This window comes from Cyprinodon variegatus, unplaced genomic scaffold, assembly GCF_000732505.1.
Source record: "Cyprinodon variegatus isolate N-32 unplaced genomic scaffold, C_variegatus-1.0 Scaffold230, whole genome shotgun sequence".
Classification (NCBI taxonomy): domain Eukaryota; kingdom Metazoa; phylum Chordata; class Actinopteri; order Cyprinodontiformes; family Cyprinodontidae; genus Cyprinodon; species Cyprinodon variegatus.
Window position 1 is genome coordinate 690,103 of NW_015150683.1, and position 22,022 is coordinate 712,124.

A 22,022-nucleotide genomic window follows, 5' to 3' on the forward strand; every position below is an offset into this window, starting at 1 on the left:
CTTGACAAGAAGGAAAATCTAATTGAGAGGTTTTTCCCCACACATATCTTTGACAAAGTCTTAATATTGAAGGTTTTATTTCAATTCATTGATTCACTGATCTTTACTGTATTGTTTGTGCTTTGAATCTTATTTCTTATATTTCAATTTTAAGTCCCTCGACTGCGAGTCTGGCTATGCAGCTGAGTTGGCTGGTACAGCTATTTCTGAGTCTTGTTTTACAAAAGACAAATGTATAGCATTGCATGTTTTTTTTCCTTGTAAAATATTTCTGAGATTCTGTTGCATTTCATATCCTAGTAAATCTGTTATATCTTTATATATGAAGCTGTCCCTGCTTCTGTATCCATGCACTGCTAAAAAAACACATGGCATTAAGATGTCTACTAATATAATGATGTTAGAGAAACTTTGACTAGGCCCTTTAAATGGGCCTAGTCAAAGTCTTAATCTAAACCTAATTGAGAAATTATGTCTGTAGATTATATCAATACAATGTGATTAAGCTTGAGCTGTTTTGAAAACAAGATCGGACAATATTGTCAGTTACATTTAAAGACAGACACAAAAGCCTTTTACTATTAATTGTTAAGAATGGTTCTTAAACTATAACAGGGTGTAGAATAAATGCACAACATACCTTTCAGCTTTTTATAATTACTGGTAGTAACATTTAAAGTTTTTCCTCCATGTAAAATCCTTCCCCAAATATTCCAGTAATCTATATGAGGTTTGTAGCTGTTTAATGACAAACTGTAAAAATAGCTAAATATTACTTTTTCATGCGTTGTACTGTCATGCTTATGCCACAAATCATGACTTCAGTGTCTTTTTCTGCTTGATTTGTATTTTGTTTCCACGCCTTGAAGTCACCTTCCCTGCATTTTTTTTTTTTTTTTTACAGTAAAGCATCTTTTGCTTATTTTTTGTTTTCTGATTCCAGACGGTTCTTTGCTTGGGTCTTCTGCTCCACAATGCCCACCTTCTGTCTGAGAAAATATTTTGCACTTAAGAAAAAGTGAGGCTGATCTCTCTTTATTTTTAAAGCACACATTTGTGTCCATCCCTTTTAAAATGAATTCACCGAAGCTGTTCCACATGGCTCAGTATCGTCTCCAGCCCTCCTCTGTTCTCCCTCTATCTCCCTCCCCTCATTCTCTTCCCCGTGGGAAGATCTGACTCTGAGAGCAGACAGTCTGCAGCCCTGAATAAATGTATAAGAGGGAGAAAGGAAAGGGAGGGCGCATTAGCAGGCAGAGGGAGAGCAGGGGCGGGAGAGTATTGGAGGATACATACATGCCGAGTTTACAGAGAAGAGCCAGATACACATCAGATAGAGAGGAGGGAAGCAGTTCAGCTTGTATAGGACCAAGAACGGAGGGATTCAGCTTCCTTCAGCTGTCTCTTCCTCTCTGCACAAACACATTCTGATACACACTTCCAGTTTCTCCCCCTGACACACACAGACACAGGAACAATTGCTTTAGGGTATACCAGTCGGCTCTGGCAGTCCTCTCCTTTGTTGTTTTTGCTATTGGTTGGTCTCAGCGGCAGCACGGCGTGCGCCTCTATCGCCGGGTGGGTGAATGTGTGTGTGGAGTCTGCAAGGCGGTGTGTGAAGGATGCCACTGGCTGTACCCGGGTAAGTCAGCTCTTTCTTTCTCTCCCTCTCTTTCTTTTCATTCTTTCTGATCTGCAGCCTCTCCATCTCGCCTGGGATTCTCGCCTCTCTCCTCCTGCCGTGCTCATCCTCTATGCACAGCTCTTCTTTCTCTCTCCCTCTATCTCTAACTCTCCATGCAAGCTCCCTCTTTCTCTCAGTCTCCTCCGGACTGTGCTCCCTCTCCAGGCTGCGCCTCATTGGTGTGTCCTGATTCCTGTTTTTTTTTTTTTTTCTTTTCCCTTTTCCTCCCCATTAGGCTCCGGGCCCATTGGTTGTCTGCCTCCCAACCATTATCTCCACTCCTCCGCCCCTCTGTCATCCTTTCTGCCTCCACTCTCTCTCCCTTCCTCTCTCTCTCTCCTTCCCACAGTCATCTCACAAGTCGTGAAAAATGATTTACATGCAGAGGAGAGCAGAACTTTGCAGTGAGCTTAGTGAGGGAATTTGTCGGGAGTGAAATAAAGGGAAATAATAGCTGAGGAGGGAAAGTTTGAAGATACGGCTGCAGTTGGTAGGTACATTGTGCTTTGCTTATAGCATCTTTCATCATTTCCATTGTTGTTGGCTGATTGTGGACCACACTTTGTACCTCCATCTGTGTCTGTTAGTGTTGGTTTGTTGTCTGAGGTTTATTGTAGGCACTTCTGACTTTTTTGAGGTGATATGAGCTCTAAAAGAAGAAAACATCCTCTTTGACTCTGATACAACCAGATATTAAATATAAGTGAGTTATACTAGGAATTAGTCTTTTAGCGATGTGGACAACGCTGGCAAACAAAACTTGAAATGTGATTTTCTTGAAATTATGCAGCTGATAAATACTAAGGTGCACAAATACGGCTGTTTCTGTATTTGAATATTTCATTAGGCAGTACTCATCCTGAAGTTTCTAGACCATTTTGAGGTAAGCTTTTCCATCTGAAAAGTTTTCAAAAGGGTTAGTCCCACTTCATCTTATTGTTCAGATTATCTAAACAGTCAGAAGAGGTAGAAACTTAAAGAAACATTTTTTATAATACTTACCTGATTCAAATTACTGTGAACTCTCTATTTGATTTGCTTGCTTCAGTAACTACAGTGCATGTACAGCAGTCCCTTATGGCTGCGTTTTTGTCCCTGTTTTGGAAGTTAAGGTGATGATAGGAAACAACATTGCAGATGTTGCTGTGTACTGGGTGGTATTTACTGTGCAGACACTGCAACTTGTTTCTTAACACCAGGACCCAAACAAAGCTCAAGCTAAAAGTGAGCCCAACTGAGTTTTTTTCGTGTCAACAGACGGTGGATACCAGGTGGCGGAAAACCTCTGGGGATAAGGCAAAGGATTTTAGTCTTTATTTCACGGTTTTTATTGCTATGGTCTCCTGGTGTTTCAAATTAAATTGTAGAGAAAACATATTGCATGCTTTGGTTTCAAAGCTATTTCATCACACTTTAACAATTGTTGTTTGAGTATTTAGGTTAGTTTCCCTGCGTCTGTGTACGGTGCAGCTTGTTGTAATGTAAAGCCGCGTTCTCCGGGATCTTCTCGAAGCTACGGGAGAAAGGAGACGTTTCACTTGTTATTGGGCATACTTGTGACTGTTTGTACCACAACGGTGCCTGATGTGCTTTGCTGAGCTGAGCGGAGGACAGGCAGACAGCTGAATGTGATTAAATTATAGTGGGAAAGCACGCTACCTCGGCCTTACCAGGTCCAACATCGCAGGAACTCCCTCCCTGCTGTTTCTGCTCATCTCTCTTTCTCTCCCTTACTGTGGAACAACAGCTAATAGACCCAGCCCCTGTTAATCATAACAGTCTGGTCGGAGCTAGAGCCAAGAGGAAACCAAGAGGAAACCGGGTGCAAGATTGGACCGTTCGGTTATAGGATGCACTGTAACACGGTTACTGTAAGTGGACAGTGCAGAGTCCGTTAGCAGTAAAAAGCCTCCTGGGGAACCCCTTTATGCAACTGTCAAGGGTGGGTCAGAGGTTGAGGAGCATTATAACTCTGCTAGTCTTGCATAACTAAGCACGTCAGTACCATATACTACATGCATGCTCAGATATTTATTTATGATCTGTTCTTTATCAACATAAATTCACTGGATGTGCTGAACATTGCTGTAAACATTCAGCTGTTACAAACATTGGTAAAATAAAAGAAGAAATACCTTTCTAAAAGGGCATGTGTTAGGGAAGCAAATTGGACATTTTCTTCATTTTTACCGAATTAACGTCCATTTGATTGGAGGAAAAGCATCATTTTAGAGATTCACCATTCAATTTAGCAGAGAGTCGCTAATCAGAATCAACCAGTTTCCTCATAAACGACAAACACCATATTGAATTCTGAAAGTATTTTTTCTCTCACTATTTGTTAAATTCAGAATGGCTACAAACCAACAATGTGTACTTTTATGAACTTCATTATGATCAATAGTGGCTAGACATTTAACTTCCATGCACCAATATGAAAAATTTGACACTTCTTTGATTTCCTGATGGATCCATAACTTCCTCTTTTTCAAATAACCTGCATATATTGTTTGTTTTATGTGTTACAATATTTAGAAAATAGTTAGTTTCATTAAAATCTAAGAAATAAAAAAACAACTTAAATCAGTATTAGCTAAAAGTATCATGATTGATGCATCTATAATCCTCTTACACTCCTTTTATGATCATGCTAACATAAATAAAATATGAAAGACATAACACCACACTGTATGAGACCAATAACCTGTTATCTGCTCCAGAACAAATACAAGGGGAATGCAATAAAAAAAGAGACCAGTTTCTCAGAGTGAGACCTGCTGCTGTATTGGTTGCTGCTCCAGTCTGTGCTGCTTTCAGCTCTACATCATTTATTTTCTCCAGCGCAGAACTGATGATGATGCCTCCCTGTTGTTTGAGACTTTAAATTCTACTTTATCCATCTGTACCTATTTCTTCTCTTAATATAAAGGTGTAGATGTGCATTTTTAAAAATGTTTTGTTAATAGTTTTCCAAAGGCCACTAAGAACAACCTGTCTTCACACCATCTTTATAAATGTGCATGTGGAGATACTGAAGGGAATCAATGTGTTCTTCCAATCAGTCTCAGTGACATGGTCACGCTAGGGTGCAGAGGAGAATGATCTATTTAAGCAGACATATTGTCAATACTGACATCTAGTCAGTGTAAGATGTAGCTGCTCTGGCGTCCTTCACACATACATTCTTACTGTGCTTGCTAATAATAATTATATATTATGTATACTCTTCAGTTGGATCCAAAGTCTTCATTTAAATCAAGCTGGTATAAAAACAAGAATTTCAACATAAGGTAATATCTTTAATTTTAAATTTATAAGGGTTAAACTAGACGTGGGCAAGTTGGACATTCCTGCATATGATAACCTTGTTTGCAAATCACAAGTTACATCAAAAATGTTTAACCCTTTATTGGGCACTCATTGAAATACTTTTACATTTCAAGCCAATAGTGTTATTGGAATCCAGGACAAGACCTTATTACCTTTGTGCACTGCAAAAAAAACTATCTAGAAATAAGTAAAAAGTTCTTAATTTAAGTATATTTACCCTTTATTTGAGTATGTAAATAAGATGGCCAAAGGAATAAGTAGTTTTACTCTTAGAATAAGATAATTAGATAAAATGCACTTGTAATAAGACAATGCAATTGTTTTTTTTTCTTATTTTAAATGTAAATTGTGTCTCACTTACCTCCTCAATTGAAGAAAAAATGCAGTTATTTTAAGAAAAAATGACTTAATTAAATTTCAATGTTTTTGCGGTGTTACATTAAAAAAATATGGATATTTTGATGGCAAAAACAAATGTCAATGTAATTAGAAGAAACGCCAACTTGCCAGAAAAATAACCAAAGTGCTTCTTAAAGAAATTCATGAAAAACACTTTAAGAGTAAAAGAAACACATTTTTTTGGTCCAACATAACCTTGGAGACATATATGCAGATACTGGCACTTACATTTTTTAGTTTATAAATCTAAATATAATTGTTGCTTATTAACTTTTAAACTTTACTTTTAACTTTTTTAATTAGCTTTTTCACCTTTTTTTCTTGACTTGTTAAATTTTTTTCCAACTTAATTTACAGTAGGTAATATATCATTCAATGGCTCAGCTAATTGGCCAAATTCCCCAAAAAGATGTACAGCCATGTAGCAGAATCTTTGCAGAATTGCTGGATATAGATCTTGTGCTTCTAGACCTCACTGAGGGATATGTGTGTGTGTGTGTGTGGGAGGGGGGGTGCTCCACTTGTAAGGGTGATCAAAAATGGTAACTTGCCCTATAAAGGGTTAAGATTTAAAATGAAGCACCAACTTTTCTGCTGCCTGCAATAAATCCTTTTATTGTTGCTTTTATGTAATTAGTTTGTTGTAAACATATAAACCTGGTATATTTCATTGTAGTTTTAATGCTAATTTTAAAGGGAAATCCTTTTTTACATTGATAAATAGTTGGGGTATCTGTAGGATGCTAACCTGTAGCTAACTGATTTGCACTAAGACAGATTGTAGCCTTGTAACTAGAGAATTTAATATTAAAATGAATGAGCACAGGGATGTTTGCATTTTTTTTTTGCAACCAGAGATATTTTAAAATACATACATTTGCTGTTCTCCAGCAGTGCAACAGGTTAGGGATTAAAGCAGGACATTATTAATCCAAACTAGATAAATTGTTCCTTCCGTGGAATTGTTTTAAAATTACTTTAAAGAATTGAAATGGTTTGATGACAAATATGAGATGTTTTGAAACTTGAACCATTTAAAACTTTGGGTTTTAAATAACCAATTACTTATTAGTTAAGTGGATGCTAGACACTTTTTAGCTGGTTATGTGCTTGGGTAGCCAGCCTGCGGTATTTCATTGCAAAGAGGCAAATTATAGCTTTATGGTGAAAAGTTTTCAAACATTCTTACCATTACTGGAGCAAAGTTTCCAACACCTTATGTTTTTCAGGGTGGGAAAAGTTGCTGGTTCTGCTGATTCTTTTAAGTGAGGAAAACACTTAAAAGCCTTAAAACTAGCAGTACTACATACTGTATAGGGGAAGAACGAGGCTGCAAATACTGCAAACATCAAAATAAAATAAAACAAAAAAACCGGCAAACATCAAAATAGAATTAAAAAAGGACCCATTTTCTTTAGCACTCTTAACTTATCGTTTAGAGGAAAATCAACAGAATGGTATTTGGAAAATTTAGAAATTTAAAACTGTTTAAAACATTAATATTCCTCCACACCACCAATCAACTTATGCGGCTATTTCATCTCACACTGGAATGCAATAAATAAGGTAAGAAATTGGTTGTGATTTATATTAGATATATAATAATATACATACTTTCCATGTGGGTATTCCTCCAGAAAAAAAACCCATCACAAAACAAAACGCAGGTGTCCCCGTCTCAAACACACACACAAATACACACATTTTTGTTCTATTCCTTGGAGAAAACGTGATCTATCTCCTGGCGGGCAGGCCAATTAAAAACCAATCAGGCTGCTTGGAGTGTGCTGGTAATGGGAAAGCCAAGGCAGTGAAGGAAGTGGGGTTGATTAATGGACATTTTCACCTTGTGGCATAACAGCCTCCCACTGGCATCAATCACCGCGGGGGGACCACGCTGGCTACACACCTATCCATGAGCGTCTGACATGTTGTATAAGTTGCAGATGTCTGACTGTGTGATGATGAGCATAAAGTGCCCCGATGAGGCTGCAGTAGCTTTATATTAACCTGCCTTATCTGCAGGCCACGGTGATCATTTGATGTATGGCAGCATCCTGATTAATCCCGTGCAGCTCAGCTTCGCTTCATGGTTTGATAACGTTCAGGGGATATGTTGTTGACCTGCTGTGGAAACACAACCAGTTGAATATTGAAAATTTAGCACAACTGTGAAATGTGCATGTTTTGTTTTCTTGATGTTTATTCTTTAATTTAAAAAAAATCCACAGATGAACACATTTTCTTTTTAGCAGTAGACTCCAGTAGATGCATTTACTGAGTGGGACTGAAAGAAATGTTTGTGTGTTTCCCTTCGGAGCCTTTGTGAAGCTGCGAGCCTTCAGAAGAACAGTATTAAACGGTGTGAGCAAGGTTCGTTCCATTTCAGGAGCTGCTGTGACCTACTTCACACAGCCTGGCAGCTAGCTGTAAATAAAGATTTTCATAACCTGCTTTGGCCTTTTCCCATTAGCAGCACAACTATGCCTTGAAGAAAATTACCAGCTCAGGAGAAGCTGAGCAGAACGGTGCTATGATATCATCAGAGCAGTGAACACGAGTCTGTTGCTTCGGTACCAAGATTGGTACACTGAATAAAAAAAAAAAAAAAGATTTAGCACAACATTTAGGATGACCTGAGGGTTGCATAATAATAAACGATGCAAGATGAGCAGCGGCAATGTTAGCCGTCTGCACACATGACCAGAAAGACAGAAGGGAAACCCCAACGAGTAGCTAAGTTTTCCATGTTTCGTTTGAAACAGGTTATTGCACATTTGCTAATGATGCACCGGACTTCAGGTCAGCAGGGGGCAGAGTTGTACAGTTTAATCAGCTTTAATCAGAAGTTTCTCAAATCTGAAACTGAGTTAATTTCTCTCTTTTTATTTCGGGAATGAATTTTTTTACAATAAAGAAAAAAAGACCGGCAATAGCAGGGAAATATTTAATTGCTTGACTTTAACGAAATAAGATATCAATTAAGCTCAGCCAACATTTATATGTGGAGACATTATATAATGTCTCCGCTATGCTGAAATAGAAATTTAGCAACATAAATTACGACTTACGAGAAGATAGATTCCATCCAACTGGCCAAATATATTTCTGATTTGCAGAATGTGAATGCATTACATTTATTAAATTTTACCTTCATGTAGACATTTGCAAGTCAAATGTTTTGCAGACCCATCCTGTGATATCAATTGTGATTTCGATGTATTGTGCAGTTCTCATTAGGATGTATGGAAATGTTCTGAAATGCCCAACAATCAAATTTCAATTTCAGCTTAAAGATTTTATCGATTTAAACGTGAGTATGGTTCATCTGCCTCATCTATCCATCCACCCAAGCAGGGTCGAGAGTGGTGCTGGTGCCAATCTCTACCTGTCTATGGGCGAGAGGCGGGATACAGCCTGGACAGATCACCAGTCCACTGCAGGGCAACATAGAGACAAGCAACCATTCACCCACACACTCCCACCTAAGGAGAATTTAGAGAAGCCAACAGTCATGTTTTTGGACTGTGGGATTAAGCTGGAGTACCCAGAGAGAACCAACGCATGCTCAGGGAGAACATGCAACCTCTATGTAGAAAGACCCCGGGCTGGGAATCGAAACTGGCTGCCAATACATTGAATGTATGAATGAACAGTAGGACGTAGTTTTCAGTCTTGTTTGGGCTGTAGGTTGAGGAAAATACAAAGTCCCAATCATCATCACAGTATCTCTGGCCATTTTGGCTGAAATATGTTTGTCTTTTGTTTTCTTTTTAACCTAAATAGAAAGCTTAAGCTAAATAGTCAACTTAACTGCCAAACGTAACTGCCAGCTAAATAACATGAAAACACATCTGTGTTGAAGTTCTTGATTCAAAAGTTAAACATAACAGTTTGACCAAAAAAAATGAGTTTTGAGTTCCTTTATTTCTGTAATCGTTTTTAATCCAGCAAGAAATGAATGAAGCCATTCAAAATTTCCCAACTTTCCTTGATGGGCCCTTGGCTGGTCCCCTACAATTACTTTTTAAACATCAATCTTTGTACTGAAATATTCTTTCTGTCATGATTTGTTGACATTAAGATCTAAAGAGAAGCGTTTTCTCCTGGTCAGACCCTGTAATTCATTGAAAGGGTGGAGTCAGATGAAAAAAAAAGCATGCCCAGGAGAAGGAGGGGTCACTCCAGTAGCTGGAAGTTGGAGAGGATTTTGCTGGGATTTGCAGGGAAGTTGGCTGCCATGCTGCTGCCGTTTGACTGGGAAGAAACATTTTGAATAGATGCTACTGTATCTTCATTTTGTTAAGGTGCCATTTTTGGATGGTCTTAGAAACAGAATTATTTTTCGTTTTCAATGTGTTTATAGCACTGGGAAAAGCTTTTCTTAACCAATAGAAAACAGGATTTTTTCAATCGTTTACTTATTGATTTGTGCTCACTAGAAATAGCAGCCTTGGATATGCTGGCAAATTATACGCTTCATATATTCCATTCTTTAAAGCAAGGGATTGCTGCAGAGTCCACGACACAATGCAATATTTGTTCCCTGTTATTACATGGTCATTCAGGAGGAGGGAATTTTCCATGTCAATGTCTGCATGCAATCTTCTGGGTTGTCCTACATAGAAAAGCTTTTAAAACAAATCTGCCTCCATGATTTAAATGAACTGACTCTCTAAAGTGCATTTTACAAATAAGGAAAATGAAACAGTGGAAAGGTGTCCAGTCAGTTTGACTAGTCCACAGGTCTTAAAGCCTCCCAGAAAAACATTGAAATATTACCTTTTTATCTCTTTGGTTACCAAAATAGAATGTTACTTTTTTTATGAAAACCAAACTGCTCAGAACAATACTAGTTAGTATAGATTTGAAACTAGAGATTATTTTTAAAAGTGGCTAATGGTTCATCTGGGCCAGACGTCCACAAAGTTGGTCCTAGAGGGTTGTTGTCCTGTAGGCTGTAGAGGTCTCCCTGCTCCAGCACAGCTGATTCACATTGATAGTTGATTAACAGGCTTTTGCTGAACTGCAATAATCAGAATCAGCTGTGCTAAAGCAGGGAAACCTGCAGGACAGTAGCCCTCGAGGACTGACTTTGGGTCCGAGCCTGATCTGGGATTTCCTGCATAAAAATTATTGTCAGTTAGTCAGACGCTGTCTATAACAGGGGACTCTGTTGATTCCACATAGCAACTCAAAAACAGTTTGCTTTGCTATTGCAGAAAAAAGTGTCAAAAACACCACAATCAAGTTACAATACTCACCTTTAAGTCTTATTTTCCATAGCAACAGCTTTCATTTATTCTGACAAAGTCAAACAGACACTTTGAAAGATTTCACTTGAATTTTACACAGCTACTGAGAAGTGTTAGGAACTAAATTAGACTGCTAAACTGACCTCAATTAGAAGATAATTTCATTTTACAAATGTTTAATATCTATGCATTATTCTGTTGTAGTGTGCTAATTGACAAAAAATGGAGTCTGCAAGGAAGGTTGTTATTACAACTGCAGGGCTAAACCGAACAAAAGGAGCATCTCTGGAGCCAAAAGTACTCTAATACTTTTTACTTCAAAAGTAAGAGACCAAATAACAATTTAGCTTTATCGTACAGCATTTATGTCATATTTAATAATAAATATTTAAAATATTAAATTTTTAACATTATTACATATTAGTGCTCTGTAAACTTTGTAATAGGAAAATTGACTCATGATGGTTCTGATATTTACGTAATCATTTAAAATTTATTTTGTAATGAAAGCATGATCAATATAATTAACCCTTTAGCGCCAAGTGTATCATATATGATACATAGAGTTTTTGAGACTTTTGCATCATCAGTGTGGTGTTTTTGTTGGTGAAACACTGACTTAAATATTCAGACACATGTAGTGAACAGAAAATTTATAAAATATTATACAGAATTGCCTAATATATAAAATTTTATTCAAATAAATGATGTAATTTAACTTATGCAACATTTTTCAGGAAGTTCAATGAAAATCTAATTTTGAAAAATTTTCATTTTCTTTTAATTATTTCATGGTTCAGGCTCTTGTGTTGTTACTGTTTATCCTACATATCTACAAGCCGTCTTTAGTTTTATCAGGGTTAGTGTTTTCTGATGTTTTCAGTTTGAACAATGATTTTAATAAGAATGTAGAAAGTCTTTCAAAAGTTTTAAAACTGAATCAGATGTAACATCTGCACCTCCTGACCTTTTGTTTCCCTGGACAATGATAACATGAATCATAAAAGGAGATGTTTCAGTGATAACAACACCCGCCTCCTCAGTAATGACGCTATCAGTGGAGCGTCATCGCTGAGAGTCCAACTCGTCCCCAGACTCGTCAGGTCAAAGAGGCAGAGATCCACAGCAGAGAAACGAAAGAGAGAAAATTAAAACCCAAAGAACGGGACGGCCGAGCTCGTGTGAAAGTGCTGTGATATTGGAAAATGATTACCAAACAGGCATCCATTATTCAACAGGGCAATCAGGGAGGGCTCAGTCTGTTCATTTATGCGAGCGCCGTAAATCCGATTTGTCGGTTTTGATCACTCTGAAATCTCCCAGTCACACACAGGCAATATTGGGTGAATATTATTCTGTCTAATGGGGAATTGATGACGGCATGTGACACCGGTCAAGACAAATGGATGGCTTACGGGAGGGGGGTTGCGAGGAAAGGGGGGCTATGAAGCACTGTATATTGCATTTCTTCATATAAAAAGGCTTTTAGAGAGTTACAGTAGTACAAGGTCAGGCTTCCATGGAGGAACGCAAAGATATAAAACAAGACTTTTCATGATCTTTTTTTTTTCTGTGTGAATTTTTTTGTGTCATTGTATTGAGGGTTGAAGACACACAGTTAATTAAAAATTTAAATAGTGTTGAGCTGGAGCAAGTAGCTTCTGTGTATGATAATGGGGGCGTCTGAGATCATTCAATACCTGGCCATGCCCGCGTTTGTGCTCACGTGGCGTCTGGAAGCAGAAGGACATGATGTGCTATGAGCTGCACCCTCAGCGAGGGTGGCCTGACCTCTGCCTTCAGCTCCGCTTCACGGGACAGCAGCAAATGAGAGGTGTCATCGCATGACAGCAGCGCGGACCCTCTTTAGGACTGACAGCTCATTGCGCGCACAACCAACACACACACAAACACACGCAAGTTGAACCAAGCACTGGCAAGAGCTGGAACATAAACAGACATAGATGCATAAATATTGACACGCAGGCAGACTTCCACAGAGACCCACGGGAAACACAGCCCAGATCAATAGCTTTGCTTCGTGAACATACAGCTTTTGTTTGGGCAACAATGATTTAGTTTCAATTTGACCACTTAGTGTTTATGCCGAGCTTTGACCAGCTTAGAAAATCAAACATGGGTGCAAAAAGGATTTTGTAGAGCTTTTCTTTTTTTTTTTCTTTTTTTTTTTGTTGAAAACCTTTTTGATTTAAAAAAAGTCAATTCAGTTTTGATAAAATGGTGACATAAACAATAAATTCATCAGGCAAGGTAGATTTATTAGCGCCATTGGTAAAGTTATATATAGTCTTTTACAGGATCATAAAATAAACAAATGTATTATATTACATAAAGACAAGAACCACACTGATGGAAAAAAACAAGCTTAAAAAAGCCATACTGAAGTTAAACTAAAAATATAGCAATAACAGCATCATAGAAACGTTTTATTAAACAATAGTTTTAGTACTGATATAAAGGAGTTAACAATTTACATAACCTTACAGCCAGGTTTCTGGCATGCCGTGTGTTTAATGGCCTCATTAAGTCTTCCTGAGTGTTGATCTCTACCCAAATGTTTTCCTCCAGTAACCTGTTAAAATCTCTCATTCACTAATTCATAATAGCACATCTTAATATATATATATATATATATATATATATATATATATATATATATATATATAAATAAATTAAAAGATACTTTGTAGTGCTGCGACAATGTCATTTTTCTGCCCCAATACCGATACCTGATACCTGGCCATGCACTATTGGCCAATTCCGATACCATACCAATACCATCTGTTTGATATTGATGTGTGTATATATGAAGAATTGCATACTACTTGGATGTCAAAATGGTATCGATGCCCTAATTGTTGGTACTCGCTTATACCAATACCACTATTGTAATGCTGGATCGGGGCCTCGCCTGATACTGGTATCGGTGCAAAACTAATACTTTGTTGATATCAAAGGGAAAATGAAGAGTATAGATGTTGTATCAAATCGGCCCAAGGATGGAACCATGAGGAACACCACCTGTTGTTTATGTCTGCACAGACTTGTAGTTGTAATATAAAACAATTTAGTCAAAATAGATCAAATGAGTTTTTTTTTAGCAAATTAGAAGAGTAACAAACAAGTAAACATGTGCGCATTTTAAATAAATATTTGACTAATAAATTACTGGCATAATTAGTGATTAGTTAAGTGTTTAAAAATAATAAAGCATTGTTTATTACTGATTTGATTGATAGGACTTCACATCAACATTAAATTTAAAAAGAACCAATTTTTAAGGTTTAATATAATAATGCAAACAGTAAGAGAAGTTTTTGTCAGTAATTTTATTTACAACGTATTTTTAGAGGGGAATAAATGTCGACACATCTATTCAGCCATATACCAGATTTCCATTGGCTACCGCTGTTTATACCGAGACCCATCAGCACTGCATTTTTATGCTATTGTTAAATTTGATGTCTTATTGTAAGCATTGAAAATGTTCTATACAAGATGTTGTTATTGTGTATATGTAGCAGGCAAATGCTCTTCAGGTTTCTTCAAAGTTTAGGGCAAAGTAAGAAGATTCAGTATGGTACACATGACAAAATAAAGCTCAGTCTCTAAGATGCTGTCAATGTGCAGCCAAAATATTATAGAGTAATGGAAAAAGAAGTAAGACCATCAGCCACATAATACTAAGAACAAAAAAGAGGGTCGTTTAAAATGGCTGTAAGGAGGTGCTTCAGTAGTTTTCATTTTCAGCTGATGGATCGTGTTTATTTGAGCTCTATGGCGATAGCGCCATCAACAATAAACCACATGTTGCCACTTTTACTGTATAAAGCGATTGTAGATGACCGGTATATTTTTAATGCCTCTTTTCTTTTCCTTTTTCTAATGTGAATTGTTGGAATGGGAATTGTCCATCATATTTCCAGAGGAAAAGTAGATAAAGCAGGTCATTTCCAACATTTTCCAAATCCGATGATTGTAGTGTTTTAATCTTCAAAAGTGAAAATGTCACCTGAACAAGATTCTTATGAATGCAACAATAGTTAAATAACAAGATTGTTTGAATGGAAGGTTAGTGACTAAGTTATTAGGAGGCTCCTGTAAAAATAGTCCCTCTTCTAATGCAGCGTTCTGTCCTATAAATAGTTATGTTTTAATGTGAGTTGCTGTTAAGTTCCCATCTTGCTCTTAGCCTTCCATCAGAAATGATTTAGAAAGCTTTCTATAAACTCTGTACTGTCTGACATCTTTCTAATACAGGTAAGGGAAATTATGGCTAAAAACGTCACAGAATCTAGCTTTAGAAATCCAAGTTATCCCGTCAATACCAGCCTTTCTAAGGGGGATAATAAAACACATGAGCCAGGCTGTTCACATAATCTCAAAAACTAAAGTGTTTGGAAAGTGTATAGACTAAAATAGGTGGGAGAAAGAGAAAAGGTCAACATGTACTTTAAGTCTAGTATGGCAGTTTGTAAGCTAAGTACAGCAGTCTTCTATGCATGCTTGAAAGCTTTGAGTTTGTTGGGAGACTCTCCTCGAACTAGGACATTTCCACCTGAAGGTTTCCTTAGAAGTGGTCTCCTGAAAGTGCTGACAGTGCACCCCTGGGTCTTCCAGTTGGTGCACAGCTGAGAATACTCTTCTGTCCTCTGCTCCCGCTGTCATTACCTTTATCATAGCTTGTCTGTCTTGTTTCTGTCCCTGCACACTCACATATTCTCTCTACAGCTCCTCCTTTTGCCTCATTGTCTCCCTCTTTACCCTCCGTTAGTTTTTTTCGCTGTAGCTTTCACTATATTGCATCTCCTTTTTCATTCCTAACCCATTCCCTGTAATAAGGTTTTCCCCGTGCAGTTGTATGATTAATCCACATATAACAGTGAGAAGAGGGGAGGGGTGTCGATGCAATTTTTTTCCTTCCCTTCTTTATCACGGTTCAGTGGTTAACGAGAAGTATGGACCACATATTTACTGTTAACAAGGAGGATGCCATCGTTTGTCATTCTCCCTCAACAATTGTGCCCGACAGTACCATGCATAATAAATCAAATCCTCTATGTCAGCATCGTTTTCTTTGTACAGGCAACAGAGTTGTGGAATATAGTGTGATCTGCTGCAAAATGCAGGAGAAATATGAAGCTAAGCACTCAGAGCCTGATCTTCACTCCCCCTTCCATTGCTGCAATGGATTCAGGTCATCGCCGGGTCTCTGTTAAAACGCTTCTTTGCTGTCTCTTCTCTGAGCTCCGGCATCTTGTTCATTGTACTCAAACCTGAAACCCTTTGCCCTGAATAAATAGTGCAAAACGTTTTGCTTCTTTAGTTTTAGACCTTGCCGCCGTTTTATTCGCTCACTCGCTCTCCTCCCCCCTCCCCGAAAGACATCTCAGCCCTGCCCCGTGTATGTGACCTAATTTTCCTGCTCGGCCCAGCGTTTTCCGATGTGAGCCGCTCCAAAATAGCTTGGCTACAGCAGAGCATGGCGAACTCATTTCCATCTTGCATAACAGAGACCAAACATTTCTCCCACCCTATCACCACCGTCGCTGCCACTCTGCCTGGGCTCGATGGCGAGATGGCACTTACTCTCACAGGCTGAATCTCCTCTTCCCACCTCACAGTGAGAGAAGGATGGTGAAATTATCATTTTCACTTAATCATTTTTATCCCACAGTTTATGCATTATGTCTTTTCAGTCGGTCTTAGTAATTGAACATGTCAAATTAATAGATTACACAGCCTTGCTTAGTCAAAGGAGAAAAGATACAGGAATAGGAAGGGATTCCTATTCTCACTGCAAAGGCAGTGAAGCTAAATCAAAGAGGTCTCAAAAGGATTCAAGAAAACATTTATGGGATGTAGCCTTTCTCCATAACCTAAAGTGTATTTCATAACTGCATCAAAATAACTACCCGTACGCTATTAAAAGCCCATTTAAGTGTTGAGCTCTACATTATATTGCATCAAGATGATATTTTAGAAGGCTATAAGGACTGAACATATCTACTTCTTGTCGCTGAATCGACTCTGGGTGGTGATAATAAGGAGTTGTGGGTTGAGAGTGAAATCCTTATTTTACCGATAGCTGCTGCATTTCTTAACATGTTCTATGGGGTGTATTTTGCTGAGCTAATGTAGAGAAATGGAAACAGATGGAAGGCATGATTATTTGATCTGCAAAGAGTTCCTGGTGGGCTTTGTAGTAACTGGACGAGACTGCTTAGAGGCAGAAAAGTGGGCTCTATACGTCTGTATGTGTTTGCATTGTGTGGTTGTTCTCAGTGAGGTGAATTTACTGTGAGCGGGAGTAGGTGGCTGTTGGATGTATTCAAATGTGTGCGCACTATATCCATCTGTTCATGTGTTTGGATGTATTGCATGCGCATTTGTGAGTGTTTACACACTATTGTGTCTCCCTGCAAACATATGGAACCCTAATTAGGAATGAGCAATGAGTTGTGATACAGGTAGCAAGCTCATTCAGACTTAAACTCTATGGCACCGGTCCTAAGCTTCGATGTGCAGCAGAAGAATTTATATCTTCATAAAGTTTTCTCACCTTGAGTTCAAAGCACTTTTTGTACAGATGAAAATTCTAAAAAATTCCATTGCTTGTATTTTGACTCTGATAGCAGTAGAGAGAGCTTTTTTATAAAAGGCATAAGAAGTCCCTATGCAGTTTCCTAAAAAAGATGCAGTAGACCCTGCAAACATGCAGATAAAAAGATTGACCAGGCGAGACCATTGCCGTTTCTTAATATGTGTGCTTGTGGGTTGTCATGTGCTTGTGTACTCATGAAGCGTCATCAGCTTCGACCCTAGTACTGTTCTAGTTCACAAGAACAGCAGACAGAGAACGGACAAAGTCCCCAGATGTTGTTCTCGCCCCTCCCTATTTACCGAGTATACATCACAGCAGGCTTGTCCACTCTTGAGATTGACAGCTGTGACAGAATGCACTGCAACAGCAGCAGTTTCCAATAGAGCGCTGACAGAGCTTAGAGTATTAAGTTAAAAGTTCTCTTTTCTGTTGCCGTTATAAAAGTATGTTTTAAGATGATTTGAGGTGAGAACATTACACTTTTTGGCCCATTTACTGACTTATTGCGTAATAAAAATAGAAAAAAGTTCCGACGTTGAGAGGACCGCCGCAATCAGCGGACCTCCGAGGCTAACAGCAGCCAAGGCTTATCCTAGCCCGTCTGCAGCAGCCCTCTCTCAGCATAGCCATGTGTAAAAAACCGCTGGCTCAGATGGCGAGATTTTTGTTTTATTTGGCAAAATATAATTTAATTTGTGTTTATCTGACTGTGTTCATTATTATTCCCCAAATAAATGAAAAAAGTAAGAATGTTATATTATCTAGAGACTATTGATAACAGGAGGTAAAATGCAGCTCGAGACTAGCCGAGCATGTGGTCACGTCATCAGTACGCATCTGTTCCAATTGACCCATATTTATGCTGCGTGCTCCCGTTCTTCCCAAGTCCACACTTTCCTGTGTTCTTCTCAAGAACATACTTGGCAAGGACACAAGTTCGTACTCACGTTCTCATGAATCTAGAAATGGCCCATAACTTTGAAACATGGTGGTAGCAGCATCAGGCTGTGAGTCATAGGTTCAGTAAAACAAAGATGGATGGAGCAAAATACTTAAAGAGATAAAACCTTCAATTGGTTGTAATTGACTAGACATCAAGGTAGAAGGTCATATTCGAGCAGATATTGACAAAGACTGGTCAGCTCAGGTACTGGAGAGTCCTGTCCTACGTTTTTCATAGGAATGTCCCAGGTCCACCAAAACTACATTACCTCCTGATGTCATTTACTGTTGCATTAGTAAGAGGCCTCATAAGGGCTCAGTCGAAAAATACAGTAACAAGCACTTCTTCCTGAAAAATAATCAACACTACAATAAAATTGTTTTAGTTCAAAGCACAATAATGTGTGAAAATGTCCTAGTCAAAGTTTGGGTATAAATCTATGAAGCTGCTTTGGATGCAACTGCAGCAAAAAGTTGTTCTACACACTAATTAACTTTGAATATACGTGCCTGCCATGATTTTCCCGATTTTAATTTACTGTTAAGTGCTCCGTCTTGTTTTTTTTTTATTTTTTAAAATTTTGTTTTCTAATTCCAATAAAACATATTTTATATTTGGGTTTGTGGTTTGTCAAAATGTGCACAGATTTAAGGGGTTGTATGTTTTCACACTTGCAAAAGCTCATAGCTCCAGAGTCAGTAGATCTTCTCCACCCTTGAAGACAATTTCTAATAAGAAAAATACATAGCACACCTTTTCAGCTTCATATTGCACAGCCCACACACGGTAAAGGGAGAATTACTCAAGCTATGTGACTCCTATTGATCTCACTGCACCACCTGCGCTGTCTCAATGCCGTTGTTGCACACTGTTCAAAGATTCATATTTATATCCTTATCAAAGTTAGGCCTTGACATGCCATAGACATACATCAGATTACTGACTATATACCAAATATGTACTATTGAGAAACAGACGTGCACAAAGCATCCAACCTCTCATTTTTGCTTTTGTCGAACTCCTGCGGCCTCAGGATGGGGTACATTATCACATGTGGCTTCCTGTCAGGCAAGGGGTTGGAGGACGTGGCTGGCTGGTGTGTGCATGCGTGACTGGCGGGCCACACCTGTCAACATTGCTCCAAAGGCGCTGCGTGATGCTATCTGACAGCCTGACTGCCACGGAGGACGTGCGTGCGTGTGTGTGACCGTTTGGATGAGTCACTGTTGTGCCTCCACTGCTGTGTTCCCCTGGAGGACCCACTTGTGTCTGACTGGTGGATTTAGTGCATGTGTTGTTCTGTTTGTGTGGATTTTATTTTATTTTTTGTCCCCGGCTGTGTTTTCGGAACATATTAACAGCTGGCCTCTTACTCAGACAGTAAACATTCACATTGAACCATCAAAATTTTTAGCGATCTAGTCTGGAGTAGTGTTTGCACCATGCCTCTGCAACACTTTCAAATATGTAATGTGCTGAAGCACTCATGCTCTCCCTTTGCTGTGGGCTTGTCTTTGTATCGCAGCGATCTGCTTTAATTCATGCAGTGGATTTACATTAACGAATATCACCTTTGCCATTCTTTGGAAGAACTTATTCTAATGCAAATCACGTTGTGTTACACTTAGGTTTTGCCTAACATCTCATCCACTAAAGAAGTGGTCTCTGGATGTGACTGCCAGACAGTATTTTTCCGTCATGACCGCTGTCACTGCATTATGAAGCAGCCGTACCTTCCGGTGCTCTCAGCAGCACATGCACTTGGCTGAAATATTCAGCCCAGCTCCCAGCGTTACCTTGCATGTATAATTACCGGATATGCTGCCTGCTGCTGATAACTCTCCCAAACAATGTTTGAAGCGGGAAGGCGGCAATGAATTCCCAATGAAGTGTGAAAATGACTGATTAAAATTATGTGGTCAAAAGCCAGCGCTCCAGTGTGTTCTGCTCTCATGGACCAGGGGAGATGGGGAGACAGGCTCTGCAGTTGAGATAGGAGGGCATTTTTCTTTCCATGTGGCTCGCGGGAATGAATTTTTGGTTTCTATTTTTGTCTACAGCAAAAAACACATTGGCTATATGCTTGGTTTTTCCTGCTGTATCTTTGGTGTAACATCATGTATATGCAATGACAGTGACACTTTACAGAGAAACTGCTTTAATCACTATGATATAAATTATACCTTAAAGCAAATTAAGTGTTTCAGCTCAGCATTTAGTTTAACGCTGTTTAAATTGGAATATTTAGAATAGTTAGGGTACTTTTTTTTATGTGATTGGTTGGAGTCCGAATTATTAGAGTTTACGGAATCATTATTCCTAAAGAGTCAAGCTAAATAATTTTTTTTAACAGAAAACCTTTGGATCACAAATTCGTACTATTAACATTGAATTGGAGATACGCTGAGAAATCGGTTGGTCTGAAAAATCTTAAACCTGCATTGGTCCAGACTGACAACGAGATGAGGAGAAGTTCATACATTTTAGAAAGCACCATTTACCCTTTATTTACCCATCATCCCTTTATAGGTCAAGTTACCTAGTGAGGTCTAGAAGCACAAGATCTATTTCCAGCCATTCAGCAAAGATCCTGCTACATGGCTGTAGATGTTATTTTGGCATTTGACCAATAAGATGAGCCCTTGAATGATATAATACCTACTGTAAATTAAGTAAAAAAAAAAAAAAAAGTTAAGTCAAGAAAAAAAGGTAAAAAGCTAGTTGAAAAGTTAAAAAGTTAAGTTAATAAGCGTAGTTAACAATTATATTTAGGTTTATAAACAAAAAAATGTAAGTGCCAGTATCAGCATTAATGCCTCTAAGGTTGTGTTGTACCAACAAAAGGTGTTTCTTTCACTCTCAGAATGTTTTTCTTTAATTTCTTATAGAAGCACTTTTGTTATTTTTCTTAATATATTCGGGCAAGTTGGCGTTTCTTTTTTCCATCCATATTTTTTGAATGTTACAAAGATGATAAGGTCTTGTCCTGGATTCCAATAACACTATTGGCTTGAAATTTTGATTTTCAAAGAATTTCACTGAGTTTCCTATAAAGGGAAGCTACTAGGCTGCACTGGCAACAACACTCTTTAGTATGGAACCTGTTGCTGAGTGAAGAAAACTCAGCCTTTCAGGATTTTAGTGAGATGTTTTAAATTGAAGTCAGTGAGCACAAAGGAAAAGGTCTATTTTCCACAACATGTCAGGACATGCCTGTAGTTCATTCAGGCTCTGAGGAAGCAACACTATCGGCAGAGGAAAAAGGCAGTAAGGTAGCTACTATATAGCTACTCTTTTAGTCTGCAAGCTCTGTCATGGCATATGCTGGTTTTAGAAATGATGTCAGTCTTTTAGGGTCTATGCTGGTAACAGAAAGACTGCTATTTAAGCTTTGTGGTAACCATGTTATTGCTATGGAAACTTCGTAACTGTTTCAAATTTCAGCTTTGTAATCATTATGCTTTTGTTTTAAAGCCTGATTTGCATTACTTATTCTTTTACACATAGGCTTTCCCACTTATTGTGTTAGGAGTAAACATGAAAATAACTAATATTTCTTGTTTTCACATTTACAATTAAAGAAACCTAAATTGCAAACTGTATTTCAAAGAATCACTGTTTGGGGTAAAGCAATAAAGCTTCATTGAAGTTTGTTTACTTTAGAATAGTGGACACTTCCTCCTTGTTTTGATAGTGATACCTGTCACTCAGCTCTAAATGTGTACACTGCAAAAACAGTATAGAAATAAGTGAAAATGTATTAAAATAAATGAATTTACTCTTAAT

At 38.2% G+C, this 22,022-nt stretch overlaps 1 protein-coding gene across 9 annotated transcripts in view; it reads left to right on the plus strand.

Moving 5' to 3' along the window:
• Positions 1-1,147: 1,147 nt before the first annotated feature.
• Positions 1,148-22,022, plus strand: part of myt1l (myelin transcription factor 1 like) — a 161,732-nt gene continuing 140,857 nt past the window's right edge. For 3 of the 9 annotated variants that reach the window (XM_015381278.1, XM_015381280.1, XM_015381287.1), the window contains exon 1: positions 1,781-2,174. The gene's annotated coding sequence lies outside the window, so the exon portion shown is untranslated. Of the gene's footprint in view, positions 1,643-1,778; positions 2,175-22,022 lie in introns of those variants that run through there. The other 6 variants (XM_015381279.1, XM_015381286.1, XM_015381285.1 and 3 more) reach the window with 6 other exon arrangements.